General features: G+C 53.8%; 1 pseudogene; it reads right to left on the bottom strand.

Moving 5' to 3' along the window:
* LOC132363055 (GTPase HRas-like) overlaps nucleotides 1-13,104 on the bottom strand; it is a 36,230-nt pseudogene extending 23,126 nt beyond the window's left edge.
* Nucleotides 13,105-13,172: the final 68 nt, after the last annotated feature.

A 13,172-nucleotide genomic window follows, 5' to 3' on the forward strand; every position in this document is an offset into this window, starting at 1 on the left:
GAAGAAGCTAAACCTGCCCAGGTTAAGAGACCACATATTTCTCATTCTTGAGGTCAAGAATACCTTCCTGACTACACACGCACAGAAACGCTCCTTGAAGGTCAAAAAGGGAGGGAGTGCCACTGATATACTAGGTGATGTCAACCTACCCATAGGCCACTTAGCCAGAATCCATCTTGCCTAAGAGATGTGCGCCCACACATGGGAGGACCCTGAGATAAACCAAATTTGGACTCAGAACCAGGCAAAGCAAGATGACTGGCCAAAGGAGACCCGGAAGAAATGCCCCATATGAGTGATACAAACTACCACTAGGGCGCGACTCTTTCTCTGAGCCCGCCCATGTGTCTATCCACACATACCCTTTTTCCTCCTAATAAACTCTTTACTTGCTTCACTACTTTCTGTCTCTATGTGGAAATTCATTTCTACACAGCTGACGGGCCAGGGCCTTGCCACCGGCCACTGGTCTAGTGGCTAGGATTCAGCGCTGTCACTGCTGTGGCCTGACTTCAATCTCTGGCCTGGAACCGAAATCCTGCTTCAAGCCTCTGCAGGCTGAGGCCACCTGAGATCAGTGGGATCCCAGCACGTGGAACCCGTGGATACCCAAGGCTGACTCTAGCGCCAAGCCCCTCAACCTGCCATCCCTGTGGCTCTCTAGTTCTGGCCAGAATCTTCGCTCTCACCCCTCCTGAGTCTTAAACACCTTGTAGGTGAAGCCTTCCTGAGGGGAGAGGGCTGTTACCACTTTGCCTTCAGACAAGAAGTCCTTGAAATCTGGCAATAATGCATCAAATGTCTTAAAAGCATGCAGAGCCATAAAACATAAATCCCTCAAGTCATGTGTCATTTACAACCCCATCTATCTTTTTTCCCTGTTTAATTTTGGTTTTTTTTTTTTGGCTGTGCCATGCGGCTTGTGGGATCTTAGTTCCTCAATCAGGGATAGAACCCCAGGCCCTTGGCAGTGAGAGCACGGAGTCCGAACCACTGGGCCGCCAGGGAATTCCCTCCGTTTTAAATTTCTGAGCTTCTTAAGCCTACATGCTTTTACCGGCTTCATGCTAAATAAAGGAATTTCATGTTTTGGCCTTAAAATACCATCTCCAGGGGCTTCCCTGGTGGCGCAGTGGTTGAGAATCTGCCTGCCAGTGCAGGGGACACAGGTTCGAGCCCTGGTTTGGGAAGATCCCACATGCCGCGGAGCAACTAGGCCCGTGAGCCACAATTACTGAGCCTGCGCATCTGGAGCGTGTGCTCTGCAACAAGGGAGGCCGCGATAATGAGAGGCCCGCGCACCGCAATGAAGAGTGGCCCCCACTTGCCGCAACTAGAGAAAGCCCTCGCACAGAAACGAAGACCCAACACAGCCATAAATAAATAAATAAATAAACCCAAAGTTTAAAAAAAAAAAAAACTTATTAAAAAAAAAAAAACCATCTCCAAACTGCTAGTAACAGAACTCCTAGCAAGATAAGGAGACAATTGTCTCTCTCACTATCCCTTTTTTTCACAGCTGTAGAAAAGCAGGCTGCATCGGAAATATGAATTTGCAAATATTTCTTACAAAGGGAGGCCTGTAAGACACCCATACAACAAAGATTATTTCTATGTCCCATGAAAGTATCTTTAATCACTTAACAAAAAAATCTAATTCAGACTATTTATCTTTTTAAGTTGTTGTCCTGGTCATATTAAAACCATCGGGTAGCTTCAGAAGTGTTTAAATACTCCTGAGTTTTCTTTGCTAAACCTTAAGATGATTCTCGATGTTTCCCTTTTCCCGTTTGGAAATGAAAGCAAACAGAACTGAAGACTCTGCTAGCTTTTTTTGTTTAAATCAATTTCCAAAGTCACCCCATTTAAACTAGCAATTCTAGGTGGACGGGGGGGCAGGAATCAAAGATATATGTACAAGAATATTCATTATAACTTTCTCTAGAAAGAATTAGCAGATAACAGATTAAGTAAATTGTAATGTAAAACTCACTTTGTAATTCAGGTATTTAATAGATCATCAAGACGGCATCTCAATTGTAAATCAACTATACTTCAATAAAATAAATTTTTAAAAAAAAAGACGGTATCAGGAACTCCCTGGAGGTCCAGTGGTTAGGACTCTGCAGTTTCACTGCTGAGGGGGTGGGTTCGATCCCTGGTTGGGGAACCTGCATGCCGCACAGTGAGGCCAAAAAAAAAAAAAAGACAGCATCTCAAAACTGTGGAGAGGGCTTCCCTGGTGGCGCAGTGGTTAAGAATCTGCCTGCCAATGCAGGGGACATGGGTTCAAGCCCTGGTCCGGGAAGATTCCACATGCTGCGGAGCAACTAAGCCCGTGCGCCACAACTACTGAAGCATGCGTACCTAGAGCCCGTGCTCCGCAACAAGAGAAGCCACCGCAATGAGAAGCCCATGCACCCCAACGAAGAGTAGCCCCCGCTGGTCATAACTGGAGAAAGCCCGCGCATAGCAACGAAGACCCAATGCAGCCAAAAATAAATAAATAAAATTAAAAAAAAAAAAACAAAACTGTGTAGAAAGGACAGAGGGTTCAATAAATGGTGTTGGCATACGTGAAATAACAGAAAATATATTGGTCTCTGGCTCTGGATCCTTCTCCGGACTCCTGAACCTGTTGTCATTTCCTGGGTGACAGGAGTGCCTTTTGTTCTAATGAGGCAACCCTGGGTGAGGCCCTGGATAGTTTCAGGATGGGGGCTGGGCGCCAGAAGGATCAAGCCATGGTGAGAAGCTTGGAACTTCAGCCCCCACCCCCATCCTCTGGGAAGGGGAGAGAGGCTGGAGATTGAGCTAATGATCCATCTTGCCTACGTGATGAAGCGCCATAAAAATCCCAAAGGTTTGGAGTTCAGGGAGCTTCTGGGTTGGTGAACACGTCCACGTGCCAGGAGGGTGGTGCACCCCAACTTCATGGGGATAGAAGCTCGGGACCCTTCCGGACCTCACCCTATGTATGTCTTCATCTGGCTGTTCATCTGTATCCTTTATTATATAATAAACTCGTAGGCATGAGTAAGTGTTTCCCTGAGTTCTGTGAACTGTTCTAGCAAATTATCAAACCTGAGGAGAGGTCGTGGAAACCCCTTCAGCCAGTGAGTCAGAAGTACCAGGGGCAGCCTGGGACTTGCAGCTGGCATCTGAAGTGGGGACAACCTTGTGGGACTGAGCCCTGAACCTGTGGGATCTGGGATGTGAATATTTTTTCCTAGTAAGTTTTTGACTTTGGCCACAAAGAAGTTTATTTTATGGAGTCGGATTTATCAGAGTTTCATCTTCTGGCTTTAGAGCCATACTTAGGAAGGCTTTTCCTAAGAAAAGCTTAGAAAGGGATAATCCCGTGGTTTCCTCAAATAACTGTATGATTTCCTTTTTTCCTCTAAGTAGCTTGTGTGTGTGTGATAAAATACACATAAAACTTAACATCTTCACCATTTTTAAGCTGCCAGTTCAGTGGCATTAAGTACATGCACATTGTTGTGCAACCAACCCCACCATCCATCCTCAGGTCCCTTTTCACCTTGCAAAACGGCAACTCTGTCCCCATTAAACACTAATTCCTCATCCCCCTCCCCCATCCCCTGGAAACCTCTAATCTACATTCTGTCTCTATGACTCTGATTACGCTAGGCACCTCATATAAATGCAGTAATACCATATTTTTCCTTTTGTGGCTAGTTTCTTTCACTCAGCGTATCTTCAGGTTTCATCCATGGTGTAGCAGGTGTCAGAATGTCCTTCCTTTTTAAGGCTGAATAGTATTCCACTGTATGGATGGACCACCTACATCTGAGGATGGACACGAGGGTTGTTTTTACCTTTTGGCTATTGTGAATGGCGCTGCAATGGACATGCTTGGATGAGTATCTGTTGGATTCCCTGCTATCAGTTCTTTTGGATACACACCTAGGAGTGGAATTGCTGGCTCATACAGTAATTCTACACTTAGCTTTTTGAGGAATCACCAAAAACAGCAGCTGCATCATTTTACATTCCCACCAACAGCGCATTTTGTTGGGTTGCATTTTCTCCACACCCTTGCCAACACTTGTTATTTTTGAGGTTGTTTTTTTTTTTTTTTTAAATTGTAGCCACCCAAACAAGTGTGAATGCACACATCTTTTAACCCAGCAATTCTACTTCGGGGAATTTAAACTCTTCCAAAATTTGCTTTTGTTAGTTCATGACATAACCTGGCCATCCTTCCATGTCGTGCATATAATTCTCACCCTCTTGTTGTTGACTGTGCTATTTCCTAAGAAGGATGGACCTGGGGTTAACTACTGTTTCCTCATGGACATTTACACTGATTTCAATTTTTAGACATTGCCACACTACAACAAGTATATGCTTTATGGGACTACTCCAAGAAATACAGTCCTTAAAACCTACTTCCAAAAACCCAGCTTTCACTCCTTAATTTGCTAAGCACCCCTGAAAGACTGGAGTCTGTGGGCTGTTTGCTTTCAGACCGTGGTTACATGAGAGCTCCTGCACAGTCGGTAGGTCTCTGCAAACTCTTCCCCCAAATAATAGAGCTTTGGTGCCTGGACCCAAATTTCTGCTGAACATTTTGGCAAAGGGGATAGAGGTAGTTTCACTCTCATCTTTAATTCCAAACTATGATTTCCCAGAGACCCTATGCCTGGGCGGTACTGAGCAGGCAGCAGGTGACCTCATCCGGTGAAAAATGAAAGACCAGCCAGCTACTCGGCTGCTGTTCCCTTGACCCACTCCCAGTTTCGTCTGATGTTCCACATTTCACTATGCAAAATTTAAGAGATGCGAAACTATGAAGACTCACACAACAGACATCCACATACCCACCCCCCAAGCTTTTCCAAGACAGCTCAAGTCTCCAGCCCGCCCCTCCCCAGAGGCCAGAGACAGTGGCTGTCTGTCATGAATCACACCAGTGTTCAGTATACCCTGACTCCCTGTATATCACCACAGAGAATTGGGTTTTGCTGGCTTTTAGGTTTGTTTTTTTTTTGCTCTTTTTTAAAAATTGAAGTATAGTTGATTTACAATGTTTCAGGTGTACATTAAAGTGATTCGGTTATATGTATATATCAATATCTTATTTTCCGGGGCGTGACTGTAGCCGGTATGGTGTCTTTGGTTTCCACGCCATTGATCCTTGTCAGCAGGGAGGCGCCCGTTGACACATATATGGGTTTGCTGAGCCCTCTCTGTCCTTCTACACGTGTTTTTGTCGATACCCTGTAATTTTCTAAAGTCAACCATGTCCTCTGCAAACAGGGAGTTTTATTTCTCCTCTCCTCTGGGGAGGAGGCTTAGACGCCCAGGGGTGGGACAGGATGGACGGGGGCCGTGGCCTGTGGGGTCTCCAGGCCAGGGTGACTGCTGTGCTGGGGCCAGGGTTCAAGGGCGGGAGCAGGAGGCAGGAGAGGGCCGGCTGAGCAGGATCCGGGCTCTGGGGGTGCCGCCCCTCGTCCCTGCCCCTGGGGAGTGAGGACCTGGGCTGTCGCTGCCTGGCCCGTCCCTGTGGGTCGGGGGCTGCGCAGGGGGAGGGCCGTGGGCGCAGAACCGGCCGAGGCCACAGTCATTTCCAATTCTGTCCTGTTTCCTGTCCTATGGGGCCCCACCTGACACCCTGACTGCAGGGCAGAAGCTGACAGCGAGCGGTGAGTTCATGTCCCAGGTCCCCAGCCACCTCGACCACTGGGACTGGCCAGGGGCGCCTGGCACAGAGGGTCCACCCAGTGCCACTGGCTTGGGCTCTGGCCCTTCCTGTCATGAGGACGGAAGGCAGGGGTGAGGGATGCGAAAGTCTGCTGATTCCTGCCCTTCTGGGCAGTCCTGGAGCCCGTGCCCCCGCCCCTCAGTCCGTACCCCCAGCCACTCCTAGACGGAGTTGAGGGGCAAATCTGGGGAGCACCCATCTGCTCCAGCTCCTCTGGGTGCAGAGGAAGAGCGGGACGCCTCCCACACAGGCACGCACAGGCCTCCTCGGGAGCCAGAGCTGGAGGGGGACACCTGTGCCAGATGACGTGGTGGAACCAGGCCGACAGCACAGGGAGGCTGGTGTGGTGCCCACGCAGGGCCTTATTCACGTTGCTCTGCTTTAGTGGGGTCTTGGTTCTGAGAAGTTACAGAGACCCCCGAACGCCCTCCTTGCAGGAACCTGACCACGTGCCCAGCCTGCCGACCCCTCCCCACGGCCGGGGGGGAGTCAGAGACCACACGGGGTGCCATGCCCTGAGGACGTGCGTGACCTGAGTCGACGACATGGAGGAGCCCCAGGAAGATGTCGTGCCAGCTGTTTCGAGACTTAGAGGAGCTGATTCGAAAGTTCACATGCAGAATAACTAAGCAAGAACAGCTGGGAAAACCCTGTAAAAGTGTGAATGAGGGACTAGGCACACCAGCTACAAGACATAGATAAAGGTTACACTAATGCTACTGTAATTACCCAAAGCCTTTCTAAGTCAGACAGAATCCTAGATTCCACTTTAAAAAGTGGCTGATTCAACCACATGAAAATCAAGTGTCAGCATGGGGGAAAAATCCCTAATCAAACTCAAAGGAACCATGAAACTGGGGAAAAATATTTACAGTTCTAATGCCCTTAATGGGTGAGGACTTTCTACAAATCAATTTCTTACAAGGCAAAAATATGAGAAATGATAAGAAGGGATAGTTCACACAAAAAAGCAAGGAATGATAAAATATGCTTGTTCACCTCGCTCCTAAGAGATGTGCACATTGACACCAAATCAATGTCGCCGTGCCCGTCTCACCTCAGCAGCGAGGTCACAGCTATGAGGGAAGGTCGAGGAATCTCAGAGGGTTCTGGTTGGGGGTCATCGGGTACCATGAACACACTGTTAAAGCTAAGAGCGCGGAGGTGACAGACAGCATCCTCTACAGGTGGGAAGAGCATGAGCTTGGAGCCCTCTGTTGGCCCTTGTGCATTTGCCAGATCAGAAAAACATGAGTGCCCATCAGTAAGGAACTTTAATAAAATCATGATGGAAAGCAGCGACAAGTACAACCGTATCTAAATGGAAAACTGTCATTCTGCAAAAGACACAGTTAAGAGAATGAAAAAGCTACAGAGTGGGAGAAAAGATTTGCCAATCGTATATCTCATGAAAGAGTCATGCAGAATAAGAACCAAAGTGCTGGCGAGGACGTGGAGCGAAAGGAACTCTCGTCCAGCACCGGTGGGGATGCATATGGCGCAGCCACCGTGGGAGACAGCCTGCTGGTTCCTTACAAAACCGCACACACCCTCACCACGTGCTCAGCAATCATGCTCCTTCGGATTTACCCAAAGGACTTGAAAACATGCATCCACATAAAACCTGCATGCAATCATCTCTGCTTTGCTCATGATCGTTAACAACTGGAAGCAACCAAGATGACCTTCAAAGAGGAAATGGAAAAACCGTGGAATTCCATGAAACGGACTACGATTCAGGGACACAAAGGAATCAGCTATTGATTCACTCAAAGCATGGGTGAGTCTTAGCCTTGTTTTGCTAAGCGAAAGAATCCAGACCCATGTATGACTCCATTCACAGGATGTTCTGGAAAAGGCACAACCCCAGGAGGATAAGGAGCAGTGGCTGCCGGGGCTGCGAGGCTGGGGGATGACGCTGGAGCGCGGATGCGGTGGCCCCACCCTTGTGTGAAACCCACGGGCCGTGCATCCCAGAGACTGAGCTGTTATGTGTGCAAACTGAAAAAATAAAGAAAATCAAAGCTCGTTCACACTGTACGCCTGGGATCTATGCGTTTCCTTGCATGTACGCTTTACCCCTGAAAAATGGTTCACACTGAGGTGTCCTGAAGAGTTCACTGCTTTTTTGCCTTATTTCTTAAACACACCTGTTTTGTCATGAGGGTTTGTCAGGCAGTATGAAACTAAGAGCATCAGCATGAAACAAGCACCCCTGTGTCTCCTTCCCCAGGCAGCAAGCCCTGTTCCACGTGCTGGCAGCCTACTCCGTGTATGACACTGTGAGGATCCCCGCGCCCAGGCCCTGCCCCTTCCGGGGGTTCTACACGATGGTCAGGATGCAGGCGCACAGGGTCACAGAGGTGATGTAGGGGGCTCCCCAATCTTAGACTGAGACAGAAAGGCTGGGGTGCAGACTCCACTTTTCAGGACAGAAACAGCACCTAACTCCTGGGTTGAGCGAGACCCGCATTTGACGGGGCTGCCAGGTGCTCGCCGCAGCGGAAACGTTTTGTAACAATTAGCTCGAGGCCTAACAAGCATTGCTGTTGTCATGAAACTTGAGTTTTGATCCTGAAGATGCCATATTATTAATCGGAATCTTAGCAGGGATGAACGTTCCCAGTAACCCAGACTCCTGTGGGGCCCCAAGGGAGGTAGCCCTCACCTCATCTGCTCTTTCCAGAACATTCCCTCGAGGAACATCAGCTCCACGTCTGGCCTGCCAGCCCGCAGCCCAGGACAGCCCTCAGGATTGGCTGTTGCCACGGCGATGGAATTCCCTCCCAAACCTCCCAGTGAACCATGAGGCCACAGGCAAGTGGCCCGCGGACATCAGCTTTCAGCCGGAATGCAGGGTCCCTTACCCTGCGGCACTTGGCTGGGCCACCCCCAGGGCCACACGACAGGCCTGGCCCTGCAACCCCACTGAGGCCCCTGCCACCGGCTCTGCCCAGCCTGCTGAAGACGGCACCGCCGGGCCCAGGACGCTCCTCCTGCCCTGTGGCACCTGCAGCCAGCACCCCTCCCGGGGCAGTGACCAGCACGGCCACAGCGGAGCCGGGGCAGCGCCCCAAGAGCTGCCGCAAGGCCGCACACGTGCCTACAACCCCCTGACATCTGTGTCCTCAGAGAAGCTGGACACACAGGGGCCTCCAGAAGACAAGGTGACTGTGAGCACAGTGACCCCGAGGCCCCGGGAATCCAGCGACACGCCCTGCTGCTTCATGCTGGCCTTCCCGGAGGACGGTGCCCCCTTTGCACAGCACAAGGCCCTGACCCAGAAGGGCTTGGCCTGGCCTGAATTTGGGCCCCGGGGGAGCAGGCGCGCCATGAGCAACCCCCCACCCAGGATGATGACTAAAGGGGCCACCCTGGCCAGTCCAGAATTCTGGCCCAAGGCCAGGCAAGCCCTCTCAGAGCTGCACATGGCCAGCTGGGGCCTGGACGTGCCCCACAAGGCCACTTCGGTGACCTGAGGTGGCTCTGGGAGCCACATGCCACCTCCACTGAGGGGGTGGCAGGGGCAGGTGGGCCGACCGCACCCCCATACACATAAGGAGGCAGGGCTGGCCTGATGTCAGAGCCCCGCAGCCACCTGGGCCCCGCAAGGCAGAGCAGAGGGCGCTGCTGGGCGGGCTGGACCCAACAGGCTGCACCCTTGCTTTTGCCAAAGTCAGTTACTGCCTTGCAGGATCCCCAAAACTCAGGAAATACGACCCCAGCCGGAGTCCAAATGAGCTCCCCGCCCCCCGAGCCCTTCCCTATGAAAGCCTCCCTCTCAGGGGAAGGGACAGCCTTTGTCTCAGTTTCCCCCTTTGCTGGTTGAAGGTGAATAGTTTCACGTGTTACGTGCTAGACTGGCCCATTCTTGCAGCACCCAGGGGTCTCTGCAGGACGCCCCTGGGGCCCCCAGAGGCAGAGGGGCCGCCAGCTGGACGAAGCTGAGGTTCCCGCATGCCTCCTGGGGGGCCACACGCACAACAGCCTCCCGGGCTCAGCCAAACACCAGGGTCAAGACCATCAGATACTTTACAGTGACTCAGCATGTGCCCAGTGGGCCAGTATGGGGCTGAGGAGAGTGATAGCTGGGGGGCCAGTGGCATCAGTTCACGACAGTCTGTGCAAGGCGTCCCAGCAGACCCATGGTCCCTCTGTCACCTACCTGGGCTGGCCGGGCTCCGGCGGCGGCACTTCCTTCCTTCCCTGCATCTTCCCTGCTTGTGCCTCTTCCACGCCTGTCGCCTGTGCCTCAGTCAGGAGAGCAGGCACCTGCAGCTCAGGCAGCCCAGGCCGCCCCCATCGGGCGGGCGAGCTCAGCTTGCTCGCCTTGTGCTGCCGGCTCTTGCGCTCCAGCTTGTAGAAGGCATCCTCCACGCCCTGGGAAGAGGGGGCCGGCTCGTTGGGGGGACCACTGCCTTGGCCTCAGCTGGAACCCCAGGCCCTTCCTCACCCCACCCCACAAACAGGGAGCTGTGCCCTGCCCATCTTGATCCCCAGAGCCACCCTGTTGGGAGGCTTGTCCTCAGCAACTCCCCCACGGCCTCCTGGGGGGTTGGGCCGATTGGGACCTACTTGCTGCTCTGGGGGTACAGGGGCCGGGGCCCCAGGGTCACCGCTCCAGCCTGGTCAGGGCAGCTCTCTCCGGGGACCTCCACATCCCCCGGGAGCTGTGTCGGCCCAGACCCGGATGCTGGCCTCCCTCGCTGCCCTGACGTCCGGGGAGACTTACAGCATGAGGGGCTGCTGGGCAACGGGGGTCTCAGAGGGTCCAAGAGGGTCCTGGAGCTGGAGCCAGAGCCAGAGCGGCTGCCGTGTGTCGAGGGAGGGGGGGCAGTGAGAGCTGCTCCTGGGCGGGGCGGGGAGTAGCTCCGGCTCACCTGGCACTTCTTGGCCGAAGTCTCCACGTAGGGGACGCCATAGCTGCGGGCCGGGTCCTGGGCCTGCCGACACTCCACGGTACTCGTGGCCAGGTCACACTAGTTCCCCAACAGCACCCTGGGCATGTCGTCCGATTCCTTCACCCACTCGATCTGCTCCCTGAAAGGGGGAAGGCGTGAGCCGGCCGGTGGGCTGCGGGCTCGGCTGCACCCGGGGCACACAGAGAGAGGACGGGAGGCCCCCGAGGGTTGCCGGGCAGCTCACCTGTACTGGCGGATGTCCTCAAAGGATCTGGCCCTTGAAGGACTTGGCGTCGTTGACGGCAAACAGAGGAAGCCCTCCCGGGTGCGCATGCGCTGGGCCCGCGTGGCGCTGTACTCCTCCCGGCCCACCGCGTCCCGGATGCCCGACAGGCACGGCTCCCCGTCGATGGCCACTTGCTTCCGGTGGGAGTTCCTGGGGAGGACACTGCTCAGACAGCCGGCCCGCCAGGGAGGGACCCTCCCTCGCTCCTCTCGTGCCCCCCAGGACCAATGACAAGGAGACCCCTCCTGCAGAGCGGGTGGGAGACAAGCCCGTGTCAGGAGCTGGGCTGTGGACAGGAGCCGGCCCGGCTCACCTCTGTGGTGGGGTGGTACTCATCCACAAAGCGGCTCTGGATGAGCTGGATGGTCAGGGCACTCTTCCCCGCGCCTCTGGCACCCACCACCGTGAGCTTACACTCCGTCATCAGTCCTCAAGGGACCGCAGCACAAGGCACTGCAGTGATCTCCTGTCCCACCAGCCAAGGAAGCCTCACTCAGCATGGCCAGACCAGCAGGACACGCCCGCTGAGCTCCCTGGGCCAGCCTGCCCTCTGTGCCCAGACACCCAGGTAACAGGGGCCCCACCCAGAAGGGTGGCCCAGATGCTCACCTGTGACACCTCCAGCCCAGAGGTGGGAGGGGGGTCCGACCTCCAGCTGCACTTAATGACTGTGTGAGAGAAGCAGGGAGCCGGCCCCCCAAACACAGGGCGGACAGCTGAGAGCATCTCCCAAGCAAGCACCTGAATTAGAAGCTGCTGGGTAGGCAAAAGGCCTGAACTGGAGGTGCCGTGGGCTGAGGGTACCAGTGCCCCCACGAGAACAGGCCTTGCCACAGTGGAGGGCACAGCAGTGTGCCGGGACTGGCAAGTGGCAGCTGACAAGCAGCTCCAGCCACCCCCTACCTGGCACGCTGGTGCATTTGACAAGTATTCACTGAGCGCCTACTGCATGCCAGGTGCTGCTCCAGGCACAGAGTGACAGGCAGACAGAAAGAACCCCTGCCCTGGCAGGATGGGGCTCTGCTCCAAAGAAAAGATCTACATAAAGGGGAAATAAAGGGAAACCCACAAGGCCCCAATGCCAGAAGAAGTTTGGAAAACATAAGGTAGGTGAGGAGGTGGGCAGGCGGGGGCCAGAGGTCCAGGAAGCAGAAGCTGATCACGGGAAAAGACTCAAAGGAGGTGTGGGAACAAGGGAACAGGTAAGAAAGGAAAAGGGCCTGGGGCCAACGCTCCTAGCTGGGGTGTCCCCATTTTGTGATGCTTAAACAAAGGGATTCCTTACAGGGTCAGTGGGCAGTGATTTTCTAAACTCCAGGTTCGCCTGGTGTGTGTGATGGCCATGCGGTGCCCGAGCTCTTCGCAGGGGTCCATGGGGCTCTGGCGGGTGGGAGACCTGCCTTGCCCCATGCTCACGGGCGGGCCTCCTCTCGGGGGCACCCAGCACACTTGTGGGGTCCCGGAAAACAGGGCCAGGGACACACAGCCAGAGGAGCTGGCCTGGGTGAGGCAGAGCGGAGCACCTCTGCCCGTGTCTCACCTGCGCCCCCGCGTGCCTGGCGAGGACAGTAGGCACCTCACCCGGCCCGGCTCCTGCAGCCCCTGAGGACATCTAGAGGCCAACTCCTGGACTGGTCTGGAAAACTGAAGTGAACCAAGCTACTTAAGAATGAAAAGAAAAACAGAGAACTGGAAAATGTTCCTGTTATAGCCAAACATCCTTTTGTTCTGAGAGAGAAGCGAACCCAGGCTCCCGGCTCTGTGGTCCTCCGTTTACTGAGCACTTCCCGGGGCGGCCCTGCGGGGCTGCAGGTGAAGCTGGGGAGCTGTGCTCCCTTCCCAGGGTCGGGCAGGAAGGGTGTGGAGTCAGAGCCGCAATCCTCCCCACTCAGCCCCACTGCACACCGCGAGAGCCTGCTAGGTACCAAGTGCTTTCTGCTGGTCTCTGATTTTGCTAACACCCCGAGCAGACTGTGCTCCTGTTTACAGAGAAGGAATCTGAGGTGTGGAGAGGGCGCTTCACCTATCCCAGGTCAGTCTCAAAGTTCTTAGTAGAGCTTGGGAGCTACCTAACAACTGTGATACCTCAGGCTGTGAAGCCCAGTGAAAAAAGGCTTATTTCAGTCTAATGCTCCTTACTAACTCTGGCAGTGCTAAACATAACATGGCATGCCGCTCTGCTCTCCCCAACTCCTAGACCAAGGAGGCTCTGAATTAGCGTCAGCTCACAATCAACAGGTGAGAGGGAGGCCCCCGA

The sequence above is a fragment of the Balaenoptera ricei genome, chromosome 3 (genome assembly GCF_028023285.1).
Source record: "Balaenoptera ricei isolate mBalRic1 chromosome 3, mBalRic1.hap2, whole genome shotgun sequence".
Classification (NCBI taxonomy): domain Eukaryota; kingdom Metazoa; phylum Chordata; class Mammalia; order Artiodactyla; family Balaenopteridae; genus Balaenoptera; species Balaenoptera ricei.